The sequence below is a fragment of the Neophocaena asiaeorientalis genome, unplaced genomic scaffold (genome assembly GCF_003031525.2).
Source record: "Neophocaena asiaeorientalis asiaeorientalis breed wild unplaced genomic scaffold, Neophocaena_asiaeorientalis_V1.1 scaffold798, whole genome shotgun sequence".
NCBI classification, from domain to species: Eukaryota; Metazoa; Chordata; class Mammalia; order Artiodactyla; family Phocoenidae; genus Neophocaena; species Neophocaena asiaeorientalis.
The window spans coordinates 3,005,953-3,011,265 of NW_020173042.1; the positions used below are offsets into that span (position 1 = coordinate 3,005,953).

At 46.1% G+C, this 5,313-nt stretch overlaps 1 non-coding gene across 1 annotated transcript; it reads right to left on the reverse strand.

Moving 5' to 3' along the window:
* Positions 1–5,241: 5,241 nt before the first annotated feature.
* On the reverse strand, positions 5,242–5,313 carry TRNAC-GCA (transfer RNA cysteine (anticodon GCA)). The gene has a single exon. It is a non-coding gene; the product is annotated as a tRNA-Cys (tRNA).

Below are 5,313 nucleotides of genomic sequence, written 5' to 3' on the forward strand. Positions count from 1 at the left end.
CGGGGTCCTGCGCTCTGCCCTTCTCTTCCCAACCCCCATGGTCCTGCCCTTCACTGGAGTCCTTACCTGGCAGCACCTCAGTGAGGCCATCAGGTATGGAGCCTGGCTCCCAGCCCTGCAGCACCAGACCCCTGACTTTGTGATGCAACCCGGTTAGACCGGCTTTCAGGACCTCCCTAATCAGGCTCTGAGAGATGGATGCATAATAAGCCAGAATGCCCTCGAGGTTACCTGGGAAACCAAATTAGCTATCAGAAAGTTGCTTCCGGAGGCTGCAATCAGAGCAAAGGGGAACTGAATGCTCTTGAGGGTTTCTCAGGCCACGGAAAATTATTATGCATTATTCCTGTTCCAAAGTCCCGTTCCTTCTTTAGAGGCCAGAATACTCACAGTCACCGAACTGGGAAGCGCAGTGTGTCCTCAGGCATCCTTCCTAAATCATTGCACTCTGTCATCCCGCTTCCTGAACATGCCTGTCCCTCTCCTCCATCTAGCCTCTCAGCCCTGCGATCTGCTCAGTGTGGATAGATCTTAATCCACAGATTGAGGGATAGAAGATAACTCTACAAAACAACTGGATCTCTATTTTGTGTCCCATCCTACTGAGTGGCAGAAATTTAATGAGTCAACCTCAGGACTCCCCCAACGCCCCCGCACCCTGTGTCACACCTAAGTCCTGAAAGGGCTTTCCGAGTACCACAGTGCTGGGGGGTGCGGTGGGCATCTGGTCCTCAATGTCGTCTTGACCACATTGTGACCTTCTGATCCCACGCTGGTCCCCGCTGTGTCTCCTCCCAGCTTCCCTGGCTCTCCCGGCCACGCCCATGCCACGCCCCCCTGCTGGCACAGAGTGGGTGCCGATCTTTATTCCCCGAATCCCCCAGCACCCACACTGTTGGAATTGGAAAGCTGAGTACTGACAACATGCATTCTACAGGGTCATCCCTTCTCTGTGTTGTTAAAGGCACAAAACCTCCCCGGCTGGATGGGGGATGGGGGAGAGCATCTTTCGAGGGCAGGAAACCTTGGTTACCAGCTGTGTTAAGACCCAGCTTCCTAACTGGTCTGGGGGCTGGTTTAAATCCTATAACGCAGCCCCAAAAGTAAGGCGGTTAGATAATTCCCTGGCAATAACGAGGGAAAGTTTCCACATCCTCATTCTTGCTGGTTACACAGAAGGGGTGCAATACCAGAAGGCCCAGCAAAGGGAAATTTGGGATAATTCCCAGTAAAGGGAAGCTTGGGATAGTTAAAGGGGGCCTCCAGATTTGAACCAGCAACCTCTTGATTTGTAGTCAAATGCTCTAGCCCTGAGCTACACTCCCTACTGGAATAGCATCTCTCCTCAGAACTTCTCACTTTGGTAGTCACACCAAAGACACCTGTGATAACTTTAAGACCTGATGTTTATCGAGCACTTATAATGTGCTAGATAAACTGTTCTAAGACTTTCATATACTGTATCTAATTTTAAAAATTATTGTGTTAGTGCTATGTCCACCACCACCCTCATCATGGGTGACAATGACACAGGGGATTGAAGCAAATTGCCCTAAATCACAAAGCCAAAGTGACAGAATCAAGAGTTAAAGGACCACCACTTTATCTTGCCTCGACTCAGCTGCCCTTGAGGGTGGGTCTCAGGGCCTCGCTGCCTCAGGGCCAAGCCTTCACCCCGCCCTGTGACCCCAGCAGTCCCTCTCCCCCACCTCCCTGCAAACTCTCCCCCTTTTCTAATGGGTTTGTTAGGGAGGGGACCTAACCCAGCGCCTTGAGAGGACCCACCAGAGGCTTCTGGGAGTCAGATGGCTTGAACTGAAGTTTCCTAAATTTCTGAATGAATTAGGTTTTTTACGAGTAGCGCTTTCATAGGGCACAGAAATGAAAATGTACGAAACAGCAACCAGAGAAAAACCGACTCCATTCCATCTCTGTCTCTCAGCCCCCACACAACGAGTTTACTGGTTTCTTGTTGTGTGTACACCTTTGAAAGGGAACATTTTTTTCTTAGTGCCCCAGGGCTAACTTAATTTTAGTTTATTGTACTGCTTATATCTGTATACAAATGTGTACACAAAACTAGATGTAAATGCTTCATACAGTTGTATACACTATTAAGACAAAACAGTTTTAGAAATCAATACAAACAAAATCACATACCCAATAACATTCAACTTAATAGCAATTCAGATGAAATCATTTTGCTGGAAGAGGCTCTTTGCAATGTGCTTGTGAAGCTGCTCGTGCCTGGAGACCCAGCTGTCCCCCAACTCCTCTGTTGTCTCTGCTAACACACCCAGTGACAGCCTCTCTTGGCCCAGATCCATCTCTCATAGGCTGAAGTTGTCACCAAACTCAGGGTTGGCTGCTCGCTGCTCAAAAGCCAATAATCAAGAGGCAAGTGTCAGTAGAAACGAAAAACGCTTTAATCAGAAAAGCCAGCAATCTGGGGAGAAGGTGAACTCATGTCCCAAGACCAACTGCAAAGATTCTGCTCAGCCATGACAGTTTTTAAAGGGAAAAATGGGGAAGAATTTCAGTGAACCATCGAGGCAGGAGGTCGGGCTCTGCATCCTTTTCCATTGCTTGCAGGCTGGCTGCCTCTCTCTCCAGACGTTATCTTGCTTGTGTGATCTGCCTGCAGGATTGCTAAGGGGGCTGTTGCGGGTAGAGAGCTGGTCATTCCTTAACTACTTAATTCTTCCTTCTTCCTTCTTTTAATCTAGGAAAAGACTCAACAGGTTACACAAGGCATGGTGTGCACTCAGGAGAGCTCAAGTCGGGAGTTCCTATAATTAGGTTCTTTAAGGTTGGAGGGGCACAGAAATGGACAAACAGTTAAGGGGCAAAAGAGCTGCTTTCAAAGTCTGCCTCTGTTCTTCTGTCATCACACTGTTACAGCACAGTGTGGTGACAATGTGGTCATAACCCGGGCACGCGCCAGCACCGGGCTCTAGATTAAAAGATGGCCCTGCAAACCAGCCACAGTGTGCCTATATCTAAACGGTTAAGATTGTTATTAAAGTATGAATAGATTCCTAGGCAAACTCAAGAACCACTGAGAAGCACTGATCTGCTGTCCCTTTCATGCCTGGGCACATTTGGGCTGCCCACAAGGGTCAGGACCAGGCCTCAAAGGTTTTGATTTCTGCTCCAGAATCTAAACCTCAGGCCTCCCCAGGAGCACAGCCGCCCTCCTTTCATCTTCTCCTCCCCTCTGTCCAACCTCTCCACCAGCTCCTTTCTGAGGAGCACCCCCATCCCGGGGAACACATGTTGTTGGTAAGCTGAGTAACTACAAAGTCTTGTTAGGTAGGGTCACATAAGTCTGTCCCTGGGGATGGTCCTGCTTTCAGGTCTGTAGTCCCAGCATCCAGTTCATGGAATCAAAGTGAAGCTTTGGAAGTTCATTTTGTCCAAGGTGAAACACCTGACTTATTGCAAAGGCTGTTATAAACTCCATTTAAGACTTCAATAGAAGATAGAACTCTTTGTTTTTGCAGTAATAATACAAGAATGAAATTTTCGGAGCACAGCATTGTAATATAAACCATGTTCTTAGCAAGGAAGCCATCAGTAAGTTGTAAGCAAATTAAGCAGAAATATCACTGGCACTGTGGCGCACACATAATTCACAAGTGCGTCCAAACAAGCTGTGGTATTCTGCCAATTCATATACAAGCTGAATTGGTTTTTTGTTTAAGTTTTTAAAAAACTGAATTACTTTTGTGACACAGCTGATTTAATACAAGAAAATATTCCATGATGGCAGTATGTATAAGAAAGTACAAATAGCTACTGAATAGAATTATTTTGTAGGTCCACCAATATAATCAGTCTCTTAAAACGCATCTGTCCCCAATACCACTAAGCTTTTAGAAATGTTTAAACCTCTGAAGAACTACTTTGTGAATTAACCTAAGGGTCCTGCAATGGCATTGGTATTAAACTTTTCTTTTTGTAAAAATGTGCACCAAAAATTGTTGTGTTTTGCACAAACCTGTTGGAAATCTTTAATCAAAGTTTTCAACAAATGGTGTGCCCCAAAACTTCAGCTTTTGAAAACTTTAGAGAGTTGCAATAAATGAAAACAAAATTTGCAAACAGGAAGATATTGAAATGTATTCTTGCAAAAGCAAGAGAGAAACTGAACAAGTTAAACAATGAAATTTCACGTGGTGTACAGGATTTAATTCTGAATTTCTAAAATTGCACTTGCGATATCTCTAAGGAGTCTTTGGCTGAAGCTCCTCATTTAAATTGGATAATTTACATTCTGTACCTGAAGGGAATGAAATTTTCAAAGCTTATGCTTTTGCAGCATCTAAATTTGGTGAAATATTCCAAAGAATCATACTCATTTCAAGAGCTGTGTCTTATAAATATTTTTGTGGAAGAAACGTACTTTGAATGGAAGCAAAAAGAGAATGTGAAAATTTTGTGGCTAAAATGTTTACATATTGCAATACAAAAAAATTACAACTGAGAAACTTTTTAAAAATGCTTTTTGGTTGTTTAAAACTTTTTCTTTTGTTTCATGGCCACACCACACAACATGCAGGATCTCAGTCCCTTCATCAGGGATCGATCCCATGCCCCCTACAGGGAAACTACAGTATCCCAACCACTAGGCCACCAGGGAAGTCCCACAGGGTGCCTTTCGATTAGCATACTTTAAGCTTACCAGTTACTTTAGCACCTGGATCAGAGGTATTTTCATTAAACATATTTTGGTCTACAGAAAAAAGTCACTTGAAAGTGTCTGTCCAGGGACCTGGAAATCTGTGGGTCTCCTACGTCTCCCCAGAGCCGTCCTCAGACCCCAGTCTTGCTTCTGTCCTGTGCGGAGCAGCCCTCATTGCTCCTGGCTGACACCCCTTCTGCTGATGAGAATAGGTGGGGTGATGGTGGTGCTGGGACCAGAACCCCAACTTCTTACTCCTCCCTGGGGCTCCTTCCATCTACCACACTCTGACGAGCAGCAGGACCCTCCTGGGGCCCTGACAGCATCCTGCTCCCCCCATTTCCTTGAAAAGTGCAAGAAGCCAATGAGGCTTCCCACACTGTGTACCTCTCCACAATCCATAGGTGGCTGTTCCGGGTGGAACATCTCCAGATGGGAAAGAGTCAGCGGGTGTTGTTCTCAGTGTGGAGGGGTGCTGGAACTACAGGGACCCAAGGAAGGAAGGCCATGGGCCTCAGGCTTGCTGAAGCCTGGAAATTCCAAAATGTTAGGTGGGCAGGGGGCACCCGGATTCGAACCGGAGACCTCTTGATCTGCAGTCAAATGCTCTACCCCTGAGCTATACCCCC